General features: G+C 39.7%; 1 protein-coding gene across 9 annotated transcripts in view; it reads right to left on the bottom strand.

Annotated features, from left to right (window-relative positions):
• Nucleotides 1-22398, bottom strand: part of CLIP4 (CAP-Gly domain containing linker protein family member 4) — a 121835-nt gene that overhangs the window by 56363 nt on the left and 43074 nt on the right. Inside the window, exon 2 of one of the 9 annotated variants that reach the window (XM_081264829.1) lies at nucleotides 2941-3023. The exons of 3 other annotated variants lie outside the window; for them this stretch is intronic. The gene's annotated coding sequence lies outside the window, so the exon portion shown is untranslated. Of the gene's footprint in view, nucleotides 1-1449; nucleotides 1822-2940; nucleotides 3024-22398 lie in introns of those variants that run through there. 5 more of the 9 variants (XM_081264827.1, XM_081264833.1, XM_081264826.1 and 2 more) reach the window with 5 other exon arrangements.

Consider the following 22398-nt stretch of genomic DNA (forward strand, 5'->3'; position numbering starts at 1 on the left):
GAACTGTTAGACTTTTAGTAAAGAGATAATTGTAGGTTTAAACAAGGAGAAAGAGTGAAGCTGATCCTATAAAGATCACTAATTTATATATTTCAAAACTAGGGTTGTTATGAGCAATAAAACACCACATAATTATCACCTGTTTAAAAGGTCTTGCTGATGGGACTATATTTGGTAAACACAAAATGTTAGAAATAAAGCCTACAAATAGTATACCATGTGCTAAATTTTCTTCAAAATAGAAGTGAACACATTTGTCATATTCCAAGATTCAATCTTTCAGCCCAGGTAGTCCATATCTAATGAAAGCATTACAAAAAAAATGCATATTCACATTAGCAAACTAGGATGGAAGCAGAGGATTTTGCATCATAAAAATGTAGGGAACAGACTTTTACCATTTTCAAGTCTCTGCTTTCCCTCCCTGTCCTGTACACCTGCTCTTGGGCCATTTAGACACTCACTTTTGTGCAGGAGATTCATAACTGACAAGTGTCAAAGTGAAAGTGAAGTATAAAGTATCTGACGAATGTTTTGTAGAGGAAGGTATTTATTATAACAAAGGCACTGTTTTATACTATGATATTACAATATGAGCCACAGCCTAGATTGAAACATACAGAAAATAAGTATCCCCTCAGAGTATCATCCTCTGATACGTATCAAAACATTGTCTCAGAACAGTTGAAATCCAAATGGCCTTTGGACAGTCTCTGGATGAAGTGTAAAACTTCACATCTCATTCAAAAGAATGCTAACATTGTAAACCCATCAGTCTCATCCACAAGGACACGGGCTAAAACGTGTGTCTGTTTAGGGCAGGTCTCAGTTCAGGTGTTCTTCCAACTTCCCTTACCAACGCAGATGATTTAGAATTAAGGAATTCCAAGGTAGCAAAGCACTGGAAGGAAAGTCAGACGGTTTAGTTTAGAATACCCACTGGGCAAACGGTTTTCTCAACTATTTAATAAACAAGGGGTGGGGGGTGGTAAGGGTAGCGAGTGAGAAACCTAAGGAGGCTGATGTCTGGATAAACCACGACGGATGGTGCACAGCAATGCGCCTGGGAAGGACTCCTAGGGCGTCCGCGGCCGCCACCGCAGCGGCTGCAGAGCGTGGGCCAGAACCCAGCTCTGCCCGGCTCCGCATGGCCCTGCGGGACCCGCACAATCCGCGACACCTATCTCACGCTAAAGTTAAACAGTCTGACAGCTGCGGAAACCAGACCCCACATCTCTGCCCTGTGGGCCGCGCCGCCCCAGGGAGGCCTCCCTGCAGCGGGTGACACCAGCGTCCACAGGAGGCGGCCGCGCGGCTTCCAGAGCCCCCAGCGCCACCGCGCCCCCTCCCTGAACCGCCAACAGCTCCCGGTACCCGCGCCGCCGCCCTCCCAGGTTTGGAGCCTGCCTCCCACCCGCGGCCCAGGAGGCCCCGCGCGCCCCGCCCCACCTGCCTCCTCCAGGTCCTCTCCGAGAGCCAGCTGGGGACGCTGGGGCGCGAAGGAAAAACCGATAGCGCGCTCGCCGCGGGCGGCTGTGTCCGGTGGCCGCCGCGGAACCTCCCACTGCGCTGCTCCCCGACCTCTCCCGCGCCCCTCCCGCCGGCAGCCTCCGCGCCGCGCGCGCCGGAGCCGGGCCCCACGCGGGTCGGCGCGCGCGCGCAGTGCAGCAGCCCCGGCTGCGCGCAGGCCTCGGCCTCAGCCCGGCGCACGCGCCTGCGCCCGCTCGCCTGCCGCCTGCGCCCCTGCGCCCCTCAACAGGCGGAAGATCAGCCGCATGCAGCGCGGCGGGTCCTCGACGCCAGCACAGTCTGATGGACTTCGTGACTTTCCCGGGCATGGGCAGCGGCAGCGGGGATCTGTTCAGCGCCGCAAAGCCAAGTTCTCCCAGAAACCCCCCTGGCCGGACAGACATTTGGTGCAGCAGCTCTTGGCGCTGCTTACATCCTCCTCTTTAGAGCCCTTAGCTGTGCCAGGCTGGCCTGCTTTGCTCACTCGTATCCTGGGCTAGAGTCTCCACCACTGCTCTTAGGAGCAGGGACAGTGTCTCACCCTTTTCGAGTAGTGTAGGCATGCAGACCTGCACCGCCTAGATTAGATCCATCAGTCAATTATCTGTTTGCAGATCTTGCTGTAGAAACCCTAGTCAATGCCACACCCACATTGAGCAGTGAGGAGGCAGAGGGGAGAAGGGAGTAGTCACTGCAGGAGTTGATGTCCCCTACTCTGCTCCCTCCTCCCCTGCCTTACTTACATTATCCTGATCTCCTTTTCTATCTCCTAAGAATTTGAAAGTGGTGAAACTATGACACCTAACAGTTGTGGACACTCACCTCCTGGTTCTGCCTTTCAGTGAAAAGAAAGGTGTTGACGTTTTCCTGTGTCCCTTTCAGGCGGAGACCTAATGAAACTACAACTGAGGTTTTTAAGCCTGAGTCAATAGCGTCACACCATAACAACTCTTTGAGGCACACACTGTTTTGCTGTCCTTCCATGTTCACCAAGCACAATGCCTGGCAGGAATATGTTGAATAAATCAATGACTGAAGGAATGTCACCAGTGTCTCTGGAAGAGCTGAAATGAGTGCACACCACATACCAGAACATCTTTTCCTGTTAGCACCATTGATTGGGGGGGGGGGGGGGGCGGGCGGCAAAAAAACTTTCCAGTTACTTCATTCCTTCTTAGAACATCTCCCACAGTGGCTATGGTTGAACACCTCCAGTAACAAAAAACTCACTATCTCATAAAATAGCCAACTTGTCTCGGACCAGCTTTTTGGAAATGTTTTTCCCTCCTTGGGAGCTAACATCTGGCTCCCTGCCAGTCCTCCTCTTTTGGTTGTTTCTACCCTGGAAACTCAGATCAAGTCTGACTCCAATTTAAGCACTGTCTGTCTCATAGGCTGTGACTTATATAACATTGTTACAAACCTACTCACCAGCATGCTGAAGGAGTCCTCAGGATGTATCACAGATTGTCTTGAGCCCTCTTAAATGTGATGCTCAGGAATGAATGGGTGGCCTGTTGAATGCAGAGAGGAGTGAGCCTGCCACCTCTTTCTACGCCTATGCTTCTGTGAACATAGCTCAAAATATCAAAGTGGTTGTTTGTAGTAGTCACATCACATTGTTGAATTGGGTGGAGCACACTGCCAACTAAAACCCACGGTGCTTATGCAATATTAAATACCATCACCATCCCACATCCCTGGTCAGCTGCCAGCTTCTCTATCCCTGCAGGCTCTGCATCTTCATGCACTCTCAGAGATAATGTGACACAGATACTTCCTCCTCCCTATGAGGACTCCACCTCCCTTTCCCTGTTTTCCTAATACTTTTTTCTTGTCTAACCTACCCACCTCCCTCTTCAATTGGTTACAAGAGGGAAGGCAGTCTGCCTTTGGTGAACTTTAAACAACTGTAAATGAGGACTATTGTCACAGAAACTCATAAAGATCTATTGTAACAGAAGGAGCTGTTGGTGAAATTTCCACAAGTATTCAGTTTGCTTTTATTGCTGATTTAAATCATCCCTCTAAGTTAATACTATTAGTAGATGACAGGGTGTGGCTAGCTGAGCCATTATTAGCTCTAACAAAGGTCTCTGTTAGAACCACCCAGATCACTGGCTTTTTCTGCTACACCCAACATCATACAATACATAGACTAATTCCCAGGACACCATGTCACCAGAAAGAGTCCCTAACTCACCTGGTTCTTTATTTCAAAAACTAGAGTTACTCCCCTGCCCATCATCATGAATACAAGTACCCAGTGGACTCATGTTCCGTGGAACCACCCCATCAACCCCTCACAAAGTCTTAGAACTAGGTATTGTTCAGTTATCAAGAATGATATTGGACAATGATACAGAGCCAGAACTTGGAGCTGGAACTATCAATTGGAAAGGCACATGGAATATGATCCAACAGCAGCTGCTGAAGTTGCAATATAGCAGCAAACCAAGGAAGGGGTCTACAGTGGTGGTCAATATCAGTGTAGAGAAAAGGCAACTTCTGAATGTCCACTGTGTATCACTTTACCTACCAGATCTTATTAGTCTTCACTTTTCAAATGGAGAAATGGACTCTGGGAAGCTGTATAACTTTCTTCATGTATTCTGGGACAAAAATGAGATTCAAATTTAAGCCTGTCTGATCTGAAAGCATATGTTGAGTCACTGTTTGCTTCACCTATATAAGTGTCCTTCTAGGCTGTAAGAAACCAGAAATGGCTGCATAGAGCAGTAGGGATCACTCAGAAATTCAGTTAGCTTCAGAAAAGTTCTCAGCAGCTGTCAGAACCCCACACTTTGAGAAAGGAGTTAGAGGAAATAGGCAAAAGAGGGCAAGCATCCTGCACTTCTGTGGGCAGGTACTAGGCAGGATTTCATTCACAGGAAGAAGAAAAGAACTCATTTCCATAATTTGACTGTAGGGGGACCAAGACCTTAGAACCAAACAGACACCTTGCTGACAAAATCCAGAGTACAGATGAGAGCACAACTAGAAGTAGTTAAATGCAAAAGAGCAGAGCACTTACTCAACCCCTAAAATCTTCCTATCACGTTTGCAAATGATATAATTATCAGCATGTAAAACCCCAAAAAATCAACGCACACTACAAGTAATAGGTTAGTTTAGCAAAGTTGTCAAGTACTAGATCAATTTATAAAAATCAATAGTTTACACCAGGAGCAAGCCGTAGGAAATACAATAGACAATCAGAGACCATTCACCATAGCAATAAAACTTTAAAGCACAATATCCAGGAATTAACCCAAAACTTGCAAAAAAAAAAAAGTTATGAAGAATATTTTTAAACTATTTAAGGACATAAAAGAAGACTGGATAAAAGAAAATTGAAAGCATGAAGATGTAAAAATGCCCATTTCATCTCTAAATTCAATGTTTTGGTATAGCCAAAATTCTAGTAGGAACTAAAATTTTAAATAACTCAATAACCTTGTAAAAAGTATAATGAAATATAATTTAAAACGTTTGGGGATATAGTTCAGTTGATAAAGTGCTTGCCTTGCATGCACAAGGCCCTGGTTCAATCCCCAGCACCACACACACAAAAGAAATTAAAATGGTTATGTCAATTTTGAAAAGTAAAAATGCAGAAATAAAAACAAAATGGTATGGCTCCAGGGAAAAGAGGAGCAATGAGACAGGATGCAGAACTCAGAAGTAAACCTGTGGATAGACCAACTGCACCTTGATATATGAAAGGTGATACCATAAGCCAATGAGAAAAAATATAGAATATTTAGAGATCATGTTGAGGAAACTGGCTTAGTTAATGAAGAAAAGGTAAAGCCATATACATACAAAGAAAACTCCAGATAAACCTAAGACCTGCATATGAGAGAGAGGAACTGTGGGAGACCAACTCTGTTAATGTGGGATACAAGTTCAGTTCAGAAAAACAAGATTGCATAACTGGGGATGTACCTCAGTAGTAGACCACTTGCCCAGCACATGTGAGGCCCCAAGTTTGATATTCAGAACAGAAAAAAAAATTGGAGGATTTAAATGTATCACAATAAGTCTTCTCTTCAATTAAAAAAGCCCTAGAAAAAAGTTGAAAGAGCTGACAAATTGGGAAATGACATGGGCTATATACAAAAACAATTAGAGATTAGAATCTAAAATATATAAGAAACTTTGGAGAAGTCAATAAAAAGCAATCAGACAATCCAAGATAAAAATAAGGAAAGGAGGTGGGGCTGGGGTTGTGGCTCAGTGATAAAGTGCTCGCCTAGCATGCATGAAGCACTGGGTTTCATCCTCAGCACCACATAAATGTAAAATAAAGATATTGTGTCCACCTAAAACTTAAAAATAAATATTTTTTTTAAAAATAGAATAATGAAAGGATAAGAGCAGGCAGCTCATGGCAGGGAAGGCTAGGATAGCGAGCAAGTTCAGAAGAGGTGCTCATACTCAAATACAGTGCGACCACTGTCTGGAACAGACTTTAAAACCAGCTCCCTGGGAGGAGGCGAGTACTCATTTGTAGTATTTGCTAATTTCCATGGTGCACATATTCTTACCATCACTGACTTCAAACCACCAGTGTGAGGTCACTGGACAAGAAATTGGGAAGAAATGTGCTCATTCAGCTCTTGTGAGCTGCTCCTTCAACATACGGCTGCTTTACCCATGCACGTGGCAAAATGTCAGAAAGATAATCCCACCGACTGCCAAGGATATGGGGAAATGGTAATCCTTGTGCACTGATGATAGGAATTTAAGCTAGCAAACACATTCTATACAGCAATCTGTCTGTGTTTAGTGAAAAAAATAAAAATAAAAACAGTATGCTTTAGGACTCTGCAGACACTCTCCTCAGTATACCTCAGAAAAACTTTTACAACTGTCCGAAGCACCTTCTTCACGTGGCTTCCAGGCAGCCAATCTCTCATTCACCAGGTGACCTTACACAGTTGGTGGCCTTAAATACCATCTGTAGTTTTATAATACCCAAGTTTATATTCCTAACTCTGCCTACTCAACATCTACTCTCTGGTATATACTACGCAGCTCAAATATAACATGTTCAAAATGGAAACTTTCCCCATGTGAGCAAATGGCAAATCTCTTCTGTGTGTGCTCACTAGTGTCATTCCTTCTGGATTCTCCAAATGAAAACCGCTGATCTCATTCTTTTAAAAGTTCATGACATCATATTTATTGAGGAAATTCATCAATGCCATGGAAATCCTTACAAATCAATAGCAGCTAGAGAATCCAGGAACCTCCTCCTACTGCTTCTACTTGGGCTTGTCTCCCTCTGACCCATCTCCTCTTTATTCTCAAGGTTACAATTAGGGACCTCTTGCTGAAGTACATCACAAACTGAAGAGAACTTAGCCAAATTGTGCAAGTCTTACTATCTGAATCAGTGCTACTCACTTCTGGTTGCACATTTTAATCATTTGGGTATCTTTTGCAAAATAAGCCCTAAAGACCTGATCAAATAGTCTGATTCACTGGTCTAATTTAGATTCATGCTATCTTATAAGTTAATTCTCTCTTCAGTTCTCCGCAGAAGATACTAACATGAAATTTTCAAACCCAGCTTATTACTATGTGGAGCGCTGCTCTCCAAGCCCTCCAAACATCACATAAGACAACCACTTTTAAAATTCTTCCTTATAAGCCTGGTCTGGTGGGACACACCTATAATCTCAGCTACTCAGGAAGCTGAGGAAAGAAAATTACAAGTTCATAGATCAGCTTGGGCAACTTAGCAAAACCCTGTTTTTAAATAAAAGTTCATAAAAGGGCTTGGAATGTAGCTCAGTGCCAGAGTGTTTGCCAAGCAGTGACACAAATGCTAAGTTTTGGCTGGGCATGGTGGTGTGCACGCCATAATCCCAGCCATTTGGGAGGCTGAGACAGGAGGATCATGGGTTCAAAGCCAGCTTTAGCAACAGTGAGGCGCTAGGCAACTCAGTGAGATCCTGTCTCTAAATAAAATGCAGAATAGGGCTGTGGGTGTGGCTCAGTGGTCAAATACCCCTGAGTTCAATCCCCAGTCCCACCCCCCTCCAAAAAAAGAACTAAGTTTTGCATATCAGCCACCCATATTGTTAGCTTCCAAGACAGCAGTGGCACACAAAAACAGCATTGTGCCAATTTCTGTGAGTATATGAATTTCAAAGACCACCAGCCCCCACTGTTGCCTCCCACCATTGAAACTAACTCTAAAACCAAGCATCTAGATAGAACTATCATGGTATAGAAAAGTTGAAGCGTGAAGGAATATCATTAAACACACCACCGAGATGCAGCCAGTCAAATTCAAAATGTGGAAGCTTCCGCAAGACCAATAACCCATGCCTACAGCCAAAGAAGTAGCCGAGAAAGTCTGTTATAGATCAAAAGTGGGTTAAGAGCCCTATCTAGAGTGATGTTGGCCAAAGTATATTGTTATATTGTTGTGTGTATGTACCAATATGTAACAACAAATCCCACCATTATATACAACTCTAATGTACCAATAAAAAAAAACGTGGAAGGAGCCGGACTCAGTGAGACCCCGTCTCTAAATAAAATACCCAATAGGGCTGGGGATGTGGTCCAGTGGTCGAGTGCCCCTGAGTTCAATCCCCAGTACCAAAAGAAAAAAAAAATTGTGGAAGGAGAAGAATAGAGCCCTATTCACACTCTGCAATGCACAGATCTTGCTTGGATCTGGATTCAAACAAACGAATGAAAAATAATTTCTTGAGACAATTGGGAGAAATTTAACCCAGGCTGGATGATAAATGATTCCAAGAAATTTTTGTGCATTTTGTTAGATATGACAATGACATTGTTGGTTACATGAAAAATTCATATTGAAGAATATATAATAAAAGGCTTCATGTCTGGGATTTGCTTTAAAGTGTTCCATTAGCAATAAGGGTGCAGTGGGAATAGATGGATGAAAAAGAATGATACAATAGTAATTATTGTTAAATTATTAAATATAAATAATTATTAAAAGTGAATGATGGCTATATTCTTCTTTCTTCTTTTATATTAATTTGAATTTTTTTCATACCAAAAAATGTTTAAAAAGGAGTTCCAAGGGAACAGAAATTTTAGTCCATTGCTGTCACTGCTATATCCCAAGTAGCTAGAACAGTTATCAGGCACATAGTACAAATTCATGAAATGTGTTGACTGAATGGGCCAATAATTAAGATTTCAGTCTCAGTCAAGATAGACTACCACATCCAAGGCATTTAGAAATCACAGAGGTTGCCTGTGGATCACATGCATGCACATACTTGAAAATGCAAAGCATTCATGTATCACCAAAGCTCCATCAAATTGTCTTCTCAACAGCTGTTCACAAAACCAATCCAGTTTCATCCCAGTTCAGTATAAACCATCAATGACTTTAATGACATCTTGATTAGGGGTTAGAAGAATGTCACACCTACAGAAGAGTGCCATTGAGTTTGCACCTTGTCTACAATGGATCGAATGACTCACCTAACCAAAGAAAGCCATTGACAGACCAATTAGCTGTTCCTGAGTCATGAGAAAGTCTCCTTTGTGACAAATAACACTGATAATAAGATTGTTTCTGACATTCCTCATATAACCATATTCAAAACAGCAGGGAACAGTCAAGGTTAAAAGAAGCGAGAATTAGATTCATATGGAGTTCAGCACAAGAATAATAAATTATAGTCTATTCTTTTTAAGGTCAAAAATATATGGTGCAATATTTTTATCAGCATCAAGATCAACAGCCCTGTTGGGGACATATGTCAGTGGTAGAGTACTTGCCTAGCATGCATGAGGCCCTAAGTTCAATTTCCAGTACAGAAAGGAAAAAAGGAAGGAAAAAAAAAAAACCATAATCACAGTCCTAAGACTGGAAAGCATTTAGAAAGGCAAGCAGATTGCATATGGCCCATTAAATCACCAGAAACACATTGAGTGCCTCTTCCTTCAAGGTCAGAGTGGAAGCTCTAAACAGGGGTAAGCTTTATTCTGGCTTTCTGGTAAAGGAGGGAAAATGTCATGGCTGCAATCATGGGCAGCCTAAACTGGAAGCCCAGGATCATCTCTCTCTATCTGTGCAACACTACAGCATCTCTGAACTCTCCCCTGAGCTTTGGTTTGCTCTTTTGCAAAATGAGATAAAGAATTCCTGCCTCTAAGTGCTATCCACCAAATACATTGAGTGACACTCTATAAATATGACTCACAGATACTCGATAAATAGCTGTGGTGCTGAGACATGGCATGAGAACAGGACACCAACCATCTGCCAAAGAAATAGTGCCAGCTCTTAGGATTTCCAAAAAAGGGATCACATGGCAGGATGGGATGGGGGTCAGGAAAGGCTTCAAGGAAGAGACACATTTTGAGCTAGGGAGGGAGGAAATGAGATCAAGTTATGTAAATAAGGAGCTAGCATTTATTGAGTGCTTCATATATGCTGTGCATGGTTATAAATACTTCCATTCTTTCACACCTAAAAAAATAAATACGATTTAAGTTTCATTTCTCCAGTTGGAGAAATTAAGGCACAGAGCAGTTAGGCAGCTTGCTCAAGAGCACATAGCATCAGAACCAGGATGTGAACTCAAAGAGCCTAGATCCAAAGATTAAACTCTTAACCAGAATGCTTTTCAAGAGAAAAGACTTGGAGGAAGAAAAGCTCAGTGTGTGTTTAGATGATGATGGTAGGAGAGTCTATGTGTTAGTCCCCTCAGGCTGCTATACCTACACACCAAGGTTTATTTGTCCTAGAGACTGGGAGGCCCAAGATCAAGGTACCAGCAGATTCAGTGTCTGATGAGCATCCTCTTCCCGGTTCACAGACAGCCAACTTCTCATCATGACCTCATATGGTGTAAGGGGGAGGGACCTTTCTGGGGTCTCTTTTTAAAAGGGCATAAAATCCCAAAGGCCCCATATTCAAAATCCTTCACCTTGGGGACATAAATATTCAGTCCATAATCATCTAGCTAGAGCAGAGCCTACAGTAAGAAACTAGTAGAAGAGCTACAGAGATAGATTCGTGTTAGAATGGCCTTGAATGTCACACATTAGCCTGAAAGACTGTCCCATAGGGTCAAGGAAAAACCACCTTGAGTTTCTAAGGAAGAAAAGACTACAGAATCTGTCAGCACGGTTCAAAATGGAAACTCCTGCCCACCCTCAATGCCCCGCTACCTGTTACACCCTTTTAATAAAGAGAAACCTGAACATCACAAGCATATGAAAGAATTCAAGCATTCTGAAGTGAAAATTAGCAGCTGAAAGTAAAATTGCCTTGATCCTTAATCTCTATCAATTCAACTTAGACTTTTAAAAACAGTAAATCATTTTTACAAATGTTTCTCCATAAACAGCTTGTTTTTTTTAATATTTAATGTGTGCTTAATAGCAACCTGCATTCAACATGAACTGGTGACAAGCGATACAGATGCCCTTGGGAGATAGAAATCTATCATTCCTGCCTTTCCCATCACACCCCATTAACCACCTTGCTGTATAACAATAACACCCACATATCGTCATCTTATCCACTTGGTTATATAATAATCTTTGGGAAATATACCTATTGGATCAAAGCAGAGTCCCAGCAAAGGAGCAGCAGCTACCCCACTTGCTAGGGTCCTGTTCCATCCAGCAAGGCGCCAATAGGCTGCCTGCCCACTCTATGTACCCTTTCCACATGGCACAATGACTTTGATTTCTCCAGCTTCACTCAGTGCCCTAACCCAGACTTCTCAGCAGGGAGCTTCTCAAGTTCATCTTGCAGAGTGAGACACCACACACCTGCTAGGGAGCTGCATTTCACCAATTTAGAGGCATCTTTGCTGGTAGCAATAGCCGAGCATTTTTGCAAGCAATATCCAGTGACTTTATGAAAACATGTGTAATGCAAAGACCACCAGCCATGCTCAGGTCTCAGATGAATCTTGAGATTGGACACCCACAGCACACTGATCAACACAGTCCTCAGTTCTGCAATCCAAAGAGGCCCAAGAAAAGAAGGTGTGGTCTGTGAGGAAAGCTCCTCCTTCCATTTGTCAAGCACCTGCCAAGTAATCCTTAGTATCAGCGAATACCACTAGATGTGCCCCTGGCCCTTAGGGGCTTTATAACATAACATAGAACAAAATTAAAACTCACAAAACCTTGGAAATAGGATAGAATCCAAGGCTTTGAATTCAGATATACAGGCTTTGCCTAGAAATGAGGGGGCTCGCAGGATGTGCAACTCTGAATTTTAAAAAGACAACAGTGCCAAGAAAACCGGAACAAGTTATTTGATCTACAAACAAATTGAAACCAAGTTCTTAATTGTCTTTGAGAACGTGAACAAAATTAAAACCTCTCAAAGTCTCAGTTTCCTTATGTATCATATGAGCATCATAGTAGTTCCCACTTTATCCCATGTTTCTTCCTAGAATTCAATGAACTATTCTTGCATTTTAAAAAAAGTCTTAGTACAGTATCCAACAATGAGTATTCTCTCCATATGTGTCAATACTGTGAATATAATTAAAGATTGAATTAGGTGTTTCAGGAACTAAAAATGGAGATCAGAGAAAACTGGACCATTAAGAAAAGGTCCCATATAAAAGTAAGGTTGACAAATAAAATCTCAATTGCCCAAACAAGTTCAAATTTTATACAAATAAGTGATATTTTATATCATATTTTTTTAAAATTATTTTTGTTTATCTGAGATCTAAATGTAACTGTTATTTTTATTTGCTCAAAATGGAAACCCCACACAGAAAGGGAGAACATAAATTCTTATTTGGAGAAAGAAAGGATAGGCACAGGGATAAGCATAGGCTACCATGGACTAAAGAAAGAAGTGAATGGGACAGTCTTGTTAAGTTTCAAAAGGGAACACCTGGAGATCCTGGCCAAAAGTCTAGATTTGATGCATGGAAGAGTTAAAAGTAAGGTGTGGTAGGGGTCCTGTAATAAGGCAGAAATAAGAAAAAAAAATAAGAAGAGATGCTTTCAAGGAAGAAAGAGTGAGACTTCATGAAGGAAAAGACTGAATCGATCCAAGATGCCACTAATGTTTTAAAACCCAGTCACTGTGAGACAGAAGATTAAGTTAGTATCTGCCATTGAAGTCAGAGGGGCTGCCTGAACTCGGGTGTTGGTAGTGGAAGTAGAGGAAAGAAAATCAGGAGGAGAGGATGCACAGATATATTATGAAAGAAGGTAATGTTTGTGGAGAAGTGTGACCAAAGCTGTGAATATGAATGTGTTCTGCCACTTCCAGAACTTTCTTAAGTAGTGTAGCTTCATTACTGGTGACCCAAGTAAGCAATTACATGTAAATCTAGAGAGGCCTCTGGAAGTAAGTTAACTAAAGGGTGGCAGGCAGGGTGGGGTGGGGACAGGACACTTAATGCTCTCCTTGCTCTTTCCCCCTCTTAGTGACAAGAGATAAAAAATTAAAAGCAATGGGATTTTTTTTTTACCTCCTCTCATTCCTCCCCACCCCCCAAGAGATCCCACAGAGTTCTCCTGCCTGAACTTCTCCAAACAGTGTGATTACAATGCAGGGGAGGGATCTGGAGAACTCAGGGCAATTTTCACATGGGGTCTGTGTCACTATTTTTTTTATCTGGTCCTTTCTTATGAATACACATAAAATTCTACTCTTGTGGCAAATGAAAAAGACATGGTCCCATTTGGTAACTTTTTTTTCCCCACAAAGGCATTGCTTCTCTTTATAAATGCTCCTTGACATGAGCCTTTCAGTTTGGTTCAAAGAAGCAAATTGTGCTGAATATCTACCTAAAGATAAATGTAAACCACAAACCAAAGATCCCAAAAGAACCAAACCCAAAGGATCTGCTTAGAAAAATCAATTCTAAGCCTTTATCTAGTTCTGATTACTCACACCAACATTCAGGCCCCCTGTCCTGTTTGCTCTTCAAAACTTCAGAGCCTTCCTACCTCTCATTTCTTAACGACTACAAACTACACTAATTTCTCCCCTTTGCTAAGGGAAGATACATATGAAAACTCAGTTGTACACTATTTTGTATTAATTTCTTACATGGAAGCACTTTGCCCTGCCTTCTCAGTGTAATTGTAAATTCTGTGAGGGCAAAGAATAAAGAATGTATTCAATACCTCCTTGTTGTAGTAAACTTAAAATTGAATGCAAGATGATGCAAGATATTAATAGGAGGAGAAAATGTGAGTGGGTGAAGGATATGTAGAAATTCTCTGTACCATCTGCTTAACTTGGTATAATAAACAAAGTTTATTAATTTTAAAGACTAATTTATTATCTTTCTACAAAGTCTGAGTTTCCTTCTTTTAACAGATAATAGGAAACAAAAGAGAGGAAAAATCAAAGGAAAAAAGGCATTTAATACATGAATTGGTGTACAAAATTTAGTTTCTTTCCTCTATACCAGCAATAATAAGAATTTGAAATTTCATTTAAAAAAAGACTTATGTATAAATCTAATTGTTTTATTTGTTCCTTTTAGTTATACATGACAGTAGAATGTATTTTGTCATATACATACATGGAGTATAACTTCCCATTTTGTGGTTGATGTGGAATTACACTGGTTGCATATTTATATACGAACATAGGAAAGTTATGACTGATTCATTCTACTGTCTAGACTTGTATATAAAGCTAACTATGTACAAGATCTACATGAGAAAAACTACAGTATTCTGATGAAAAATAATCAAAGAAGGTCTAAATTAATATTCCATGTTCATGAATAGGAAGACTCAATATCATTAAGATGTCAGTTCTTTCCAACTTTATCTATAGATTCAATGCAATCCTACTCAAAATCCTAACAAATTGTTTTGCAGATATTGACAAATTCTGAAGTATATGTGGAGAATTAAAAGACCCAAATAGCCACCACAATATTGAAGAAGAACAAAGTCAGAGAATTGGCACTACCAGCATAAAGATTTACTTCAAAGCTATAATCAAGATAATGTGGAACTGGAAAAAGAATAGGCAAATCAAAGGCAAGCTTAGAAATATACCTCCCCCAATATAGACAATGGATCACTGACAAATCAAACATGATAAAGGAGCAAAGACAATTCAATGGAAAAAAGGACAGTTGTCTGTCTAATAAATGCAGAAGAAAATAATGGTTCTTTATCTCTGGTTGCTGATATGAAGTCATTAAAGCCAAAACATAGGGGATCTTATGTTGCTTATTCTACCTCTTACAGAATAGATACAGCTGAAAATAGTGTCATAGTTCATTGACCCTGTATGGGCCGTGCTTCTTAGTTCTCCAGTTCACATTGGAGAAACTATGAACAGGATATCCAAGAGTTCTAGGACAACATTAAAAGATCAAATTTAAGACTCAGGTCTTGAGAAGGAGTGAGATACAGGCTAATGGCAAAGAAACTTATTCTGAAAAATAATAGTAGAAAATATTCCTAATCTTAGGAATGAGAACATGCAGATACTAGAGAAATGTAGACTTTCAAATAGACATGACAAGAAAAGAACTTCTTCCTGATATATTAAACTTAAAGTGCCAAAAATTCAGAACAAAGAGAAATTTTTAAAAGCTTCAAGGGAAAAGCATCAAGTCACCAATAAAGGTAAATCCATCAGAATAACTATAGATTTCTCAGCAGAATCTCCAAAGGCCAAGAGAACATGAAATGATGTATTTCAAGCTCTGAAGGGAAATAGCTGCCAACCTATATCACTATATTCTACAAAGCTATCCTTCAAAGTTGAATAAGAAATAAAAACCTTCCAAGAAAAGGATAAACTAAAAGAACTCATGACTACTATGTCAGCACAGCAGAAGATACTTAAAAGATTCATACACACAGGGGCTGAGGTTGTGGCTCAGTGGTGGAGTGCTCGCCTGGCATGCTTGAGGCACTGAGTTCAGCACCACATAAATGTAAAATAAAGATATGTGTCCACTTAAAACTAAAAAATAAATATTTTTTAAAAAGAATCATACGTACAGAAGAAGATAAAAATATCCAAGCCAATTTGGGAAAAAATAAATCTCATTAGAATAGTAGATAAGTAAATGAGAATTAGGAATTAGAGATAAACAAAATGACAGGAAGTAGTACATACCTCTCTATAATAACATAGAAATTGAAATGGTCATAATTCTTCAAATAAGACATAGACTGGCAGATTGGATTTTAAAATAAGACCTAACTGTATGTTTTATGCAAGAAACACACCTTGCCAGCAAATATATTTGTAAGCTGAAAACAAAATGATAAAAAATGATATTTTATGCAAGTGGAATCTGAAAACAAATAGGAATCTCCTATCCAACAAAACAGACTTCAAGCCAAAATTCATCATAAAAGTCAAAGGTCATTACATATTGGTAAAGGGAAAAATCCAATAAGAAGAAATAATGATTGCAAATATTTATGCCCCAAATGTTGGTGCATCCAACTTCATAAAACAAACACTACTTAACCTAAAAGAACAGATAAGTCCCAATACAACAGTAGTGGGTAACTTTAATGCATGACTCTTACTAGTGCATAAGTCATCCAGAAAAAACAAAATTGACAAAGATACTATAGACTTAAGCTATACTATAGATCAAATGGACTTAACACACATCTATAGAACATTTCATTGAACAGCTAAATATACCTGCTTTTCAGCTATGCATGGAATTTTATCCAGAATAGATCATGAAATTAGGCCATAAAGAAAATCTTAGCAAATAAAAAAATGAAATAATTTTGTATCTTATCAGATCATAATGAAATGAAATTAGAAATCAATAGCAAGTAAAACTACAAAACTTATTCAAACTCACCGAGATTGAACAATATACTTTTGAATGATGAGTGTCATTGAGGAAATTGAGGGGGATTTAAAAATTCTTAGAATCAAACAAAAATTAGAAATACAATGTACCAACATCTGTGGGATACAGGAAAGGCAATTCTAAGAGTGATGTTTATAGATATAAAATGTCTACATTAAAAAATCAGAGAAATCTCAAATAAATAACCTAATGATGTATCTCAAAGTCTTAGAGAAACAAGAAGTAAAACAATCCTAAAACCAGTAGAAGAAAAGAAATTATAAAGATCAGAGCTGAAATTAGTGAAACAGAGACTAAAAGAAGCAATAAAACAGAGTTGATTCTTTGAAACATAAACAAGACTGATAAACCCTTAGACACACTAGAATTCTGATAGAATTTAGAGCTGAATTCTATCAGATCTTTAAAGAAGAACTAATGCCAATGGTCCTCAAATTACTTCATGAAATAGAAAGTAATAGAACACTTCCAAACTCATGCTACAAAGTCAGCAGCACCCTGATACCAAAACCAGATAAAGACACTTCAAGGAGAGAAAACTACGAATCAATATCTTTGATGAACATAGATACAAAAAATCCTTATTAAAATATTAGAAATTCTGAGCAAAAAAAGAGCAATGCTAGAGACAACATAGTAACCAACTTCAAACTATACTACAGAGCCATCAAAACAAAACCAGCATGGTACTAGTATTAAAAGCCATGTAGACCAATGGAAAAGTATAGAAGACATAGAGACAGACCCACACAACCATAGTCATCTGATTCTTTACAACGGTACCCAAACCATACTGTGGAGAATTAAAAGCCTCTTTAATAAATGGTGCTGGGGGAACTGAATATCCATACATAGAGGAATTAAACTAGATCCCTCTCTCTCATTCTGTATACCATTGAAAATGGATCAAAGACCTAACTATAAGACCTGAAACTTTGCAACTGCAAAAAGAAAGCATAAGGAAGACAACTTTGACAAGTAGACACCATACACAATTCCTGAATGGAATTCCTATAGCCCAGAAAATAATAGCAAAAATTCATAAATGGGATTTTCAAGATAAAACAAATTTTAAAAGCTTCTGCACAGCAATGAAAACAATTAACAGAGTGAAGAGATAGCTACTGAATGGGAGAGAAATCATTGCTGGCTACAATTCTGAGAGAATTAATATCCAGAATACATAAAGAACTCAAAAACCTCAACACCCCCCAAAAAATCCATTTAATAAATGGGCAAATAAAATGAATAGACACTTCTCAAAGTACAAGTGGCCAAAAATTATGTGAAAAAAAATTTCAATGTCTTTAGCCATCAGGGAAATACAAATCCATCTTTCCCCAGATAGAAGGACAATCATCAAGAATATAAATAATAATAAATGCATGGAGTGGGGAAAAAAGGAATAGACACTGTTGGAAGGAATGTAAGTATGGTGGGCACTATGGAAATCAGTATATAGATTCTTCAAAAAACTAAAAATAGAATTACCACAGGAAACAGCCAAACCATTCCTTGGTACTTACCTGAAAGATTTAAAGTCATCACACTACAGAGATATGAACATACCCATGTTTATTGTGGCACAATTCACAATAGCCAAGTTAAGGAATCAGCTGAGGCACCCATCAACCGATAGATAGATAAAGAAAATGTAGTATATAATGGAGCCCTAAAAAGTGAACCAAGCTATGTCATCTGCAGGAAAATGAATGGAAATAGAAAAATTAGTACTATATGGTTTCCATTAAATGTGGAAGGTATGGCAGGGAGAACAAAGAAGATGTCAGGAATGTAGAAGGGAGACCATTAGTGAAGAGGAGGGAAATCAGGGGAATGGGAAAGGGAGGATAATGGGAGGTATTGGGAAATGAAATTCATCATATTATGTTTGATGTCACAATGAAACCCATTGTTCTATGAAATTAAAAATACCAATAAAAAATGAATCCAGACACAGATCACATATCTTTCACAAAAATTAACTCTAATTGGAAGATAGACATAAATGTAAAATTCAAAACTATAAAACTTCAGAAGATAACAGGAGAAAATGCAGGTGACCTTGAATTTGGTGACCTTTAGATACAACATCACAGGTACAATCATGAAAGAAAGAATTGGCAAGGTGGACCTCGTTAGAATTACAAACTTCTGCTCTATGAAAAACCCTGATATGAAAATAAAGTTGAACGAAAGATTGGAAAAAAAATATTTACAAAACGTGTCTGGTAAAGAACTGTCATCCAAAATTTACAAAGAACTCTTAAAATTCAACAATAAAATGGGCAAAATATCTGAACAGATACTTCACCAAAGAAGATATAAGGATAGTAAATAAGGTTATGAAAAAGATGCTCATGTCATATATCATTAGGAACATGCAAATTAAAACAAAAATGAGATACCACTGGCACACCTTCTAAAATGTCTGATATTAGAAACGCTAACAGCAACAAGTGCTGATGAAGAGGACTGGGGTACAAAATGGTATAATTGCTCTAGAACACAATTTGTCAGCTTTTTACATAGCTGAAATAAAGTCTTACCATATGACACCTCTATCACACTCCCAGGCATTTGCTCAAGTGATTTGAAAACTTATGACTTATGTTCTCCTTCCCTCCCCGCCCCGCCCCACACACACACCTGCACATGAATAATTTCCAGAAGCTAGAAACAACCAGGATGTCCTCTAATAGGTGAATGGACAAACTGGTTAAAATGAAATATTATACAGTGACAAAAAGTAATGTTATTGAGCTACCAGAAGACATGGAAGAAACTTAAATGCATATTGTTAAATAAGAAAAGCCAGTGTGAAAAGCTAGTATTGTAAGATTCCAACTATATGGCATTCTGGAAAATCAAAACTATGGAGACAGTAATGGACAGTGGCTGCCAGGGGCTGGAGAAGAGTGAGAAAGGATGAAGAGGTAGCACAAAAGAGACTTTTAAGACAAGGAAACTCTTCTGTATGACACCCTAATGGTAGGTACATGACATTATGCACTGGTCAAAAAAACATACTGTACAACACAAAAAAACAAGTCCTAAAGCAGACTGTGGACTTTAGTTAATAATAATGTATCAAAAAACAATTTGATTGTAAAAAGGAGGAAAAAGTAGATTATGAAGCATCTTTAATACTTTGGTTTCGTAGCAGTGAGCTGACATTTTTGAATCTCTATAAGATATGTCTAAGTTGCCTGACAGTATACATAACCAGTTACTGAAACCCATATTAATTTGTCTAAAATAATACTATGCTTCATTCAGGTTATTCAGCTCTGCCTAAACAGAAATAAGTCTCATCAGAGGTCTGAATGGACAAGAGATTTATAATACAATGAGACTTACCCTGGTCATGCGACTGTCTTCTCAAATGTCACCTGGGAAAAACCTTTTCAGTAACTTATGGGTCTTCCTCAGCAAGTGTACAAATTGTTTAGCGTGGTGGTTGGGAGTATATGGAAATGAGTGTTTTCATAATGGGCTCCCTTTAGCTCCTCCACAGATTCCAATTGCAGAAAGCCAGGGTGGTGATGGCAGGCACTGGCTCGCCTCTCTTTGGTGGAGTCCTCCTTTGAGTGCCCAGCCAGTGTTCCTATAGGCCACAAATACATAATAATGGCATGACCTGTGGTGCTGTGGATACCAGATTTAAAGGGCCAGGGACTATTAATTATGACCCTTAACTTTCCTCCTAGACTTCTAGCAATAATGGCAGAGAGAGAAGAACCGCTAATGGGGCCTTGCCCATCATTTCACGTGGAAGAAGCCCAGGAAGTTTTAAGAGACTCTTTCAAAGTCAGTGTCAAATTATTTAGGAGCTTAGTCACCCTGAACTCTAACCAAGCTTCCTGAAGTGTCGTCTACCTTCTTCTGGGGAGCTAAGAAGAGACTGTTTTCAGAACTAGGTACTAAATTGCATCTATAAGACATAAGCTTCGCTCATGTGGAATCCTGGGTGTGAGAAGGTAGCAGTCTATTTGAGGTAAAGAAGCCTCATTGGTATCAGTGGTCACTGCTGTCAGAGGCTTACCTTTGGAGGGCAGAAAAAGTCCTGTTTCTGTTCAAATTCCCTCATCACCTAGGATGGGCTTCAGGGGTTTCTTTCACTAATGAGAGGCGCAGGACCCCCAGTGAGTTTGGAGCTGCGCTTTCCCATCTGCTCTTAAGAATAGAACAGGGCGAGAGCTAGGGCTGTGGCTCAGAGGTAGAGAGCGCTTGCCTAGCACATGTGAGGCACTGGGTTCAATCCTCAATTATTTAAAAATAAATAAATAAATGGTTTTTTTAAAGGAAAAAAAAGAATAGAGCAGAGCAAGAGAATTTTCGGGTCTTTGGTAGGTCTCTCCTCTGCAAACAGATCAGCCATCACATCATGTTCAAAGCGAGAAATGCCCCCCAATGGCAAGCCCAGAGCTTCGTGGGTTGTGGCAAGTCTTTGAAAAGACAAAGTCTATTATTCCACTGAAAATCACCTGCAGTGACAATTTTCTAGTCACCATACTACAGAGATAAATCCGACACATATGACACCGTGAAGACTCTAGCTCTTAATAAAGTGCAAGTCTTTTTAATCCAGCTGTTACTGAACCACATCTAAGAGGAAGCTGCTCCCCCTAAAAAAAAGGAAAATTCCAGTTAGCAGAATGATAAGTTTATTAAAAAATAAAAAGTGTTTAGTTAGTGGCAAAGGAACATTGAATTCAGGAAATATCCCTCCCTCTTATCAACGTGAGGGAGGCCTTAGAGCTTCTCGAACTTTCTTTAACCAGAAAATGGTTGGCTAGGAGTTGGAGAGATCATGGTTTCTATTGAAATAACACTGCCGGGTACAACAGAACAGAGAGCAAACATGCCAAGTGACTCCTCCCTTCCCTCTTTCAATCCAAATATGAATTCTCAGCCATTGTCTACCTAATAAAAATCCTTAGCCAAGAATTGCTTAATGCAATCATTCTAAAAAGAACATCTATCCCTTTGGTATCCAGAATTTTCTATTGTTTATCTTTTTTTCACAGCTATACAATAATCAACTATTTCTAATGAACAACCTAAGAGTTGGAAGATTTTGAAGTACATCCACAATTAGGCACTGAAGACTCTGGAATTTATTAGTACCTACAAAATAGGTATTAATATCATTAGTCCTGCTCATTCAGGGCTTCTGAGTCAGCTGCACAAGGGAAACATGCTCCTTATACTACAGGTGTCAGCATGATCCAGTTCCTCAACTCATGCAAATAGCACGTAACTTTCCATAACTGTCCCCAAAGGATTAGCCAAGATATCACAGTAGACTCAGTGGGGAAGTTAGAGAAGAGTTTAATAAAGGCACAAATTTTCAAGGGAGGGGCAAACTTTTAGGAGACTCCCAAGGGAAAGAGCAGTACTCTTAGGCAATATTAATAGCATGTTACTACCTCAGCCTAAAAGCAAGGAGAGAGCCAAGGTTGGAGCTCAGAAGAGAGCTCTGCGGAGAAGGCTGTCTTCCAGAGAGGGCGCCAGCCAAGCCATGGTGATCAGCATGGAAAGATGGGGGAATCAATATTTCAATATTCCCCAAGCATTCTTTTTCTTCCTAGGAGCTCCTTCCAGCCTAAATGCCTCCAAGGCAGGAGACCTAGTGATGCATCCACAGATATCTGCCTCCCAGGACTCAGCGAGAGGTGAGAACCGGTGAAGAGCAGACCTGTTGGGGCAAACAGGAGCTATCTGTCACCTGAAATTTCATATTTTCCCCCTTTTGGTCATAGGGTTATATGGGCATCCTCAGAACTCAGGGGAAAAAATTTTTTTCTACCCTACAACATTTGGCTCTGCTTTCTGATTTAAAGAGAACATTTTGAGCAGAAATTCTACTGGGTTTCACCACAATTTCTGATGATAAGACACTGTGCTGATCTTTTGAGCTATAGCGGCAGATCAGATAATAACTTGGGAGAATAGCACATAAAGATTCTTTGGTCTATTCTTGAGATTTTACTGACACCTGGCTGCCTGTAATTATTGGAACCAGTACAAATTTCACAGTCACTGACTTGTGTGTGCAAAAATG

Source organism: Spermophilus citellus (genome assembly GCF_964194105.1).
Source record: "Spermophilus citellus genome assembly, chromosome: 13".
Lineage (NCBI taxonomy): Eukaryota > Metazoa > Chordata > Mammalia > Rodentia > Sciuridae > Spermophilus > Spermophilus citellus.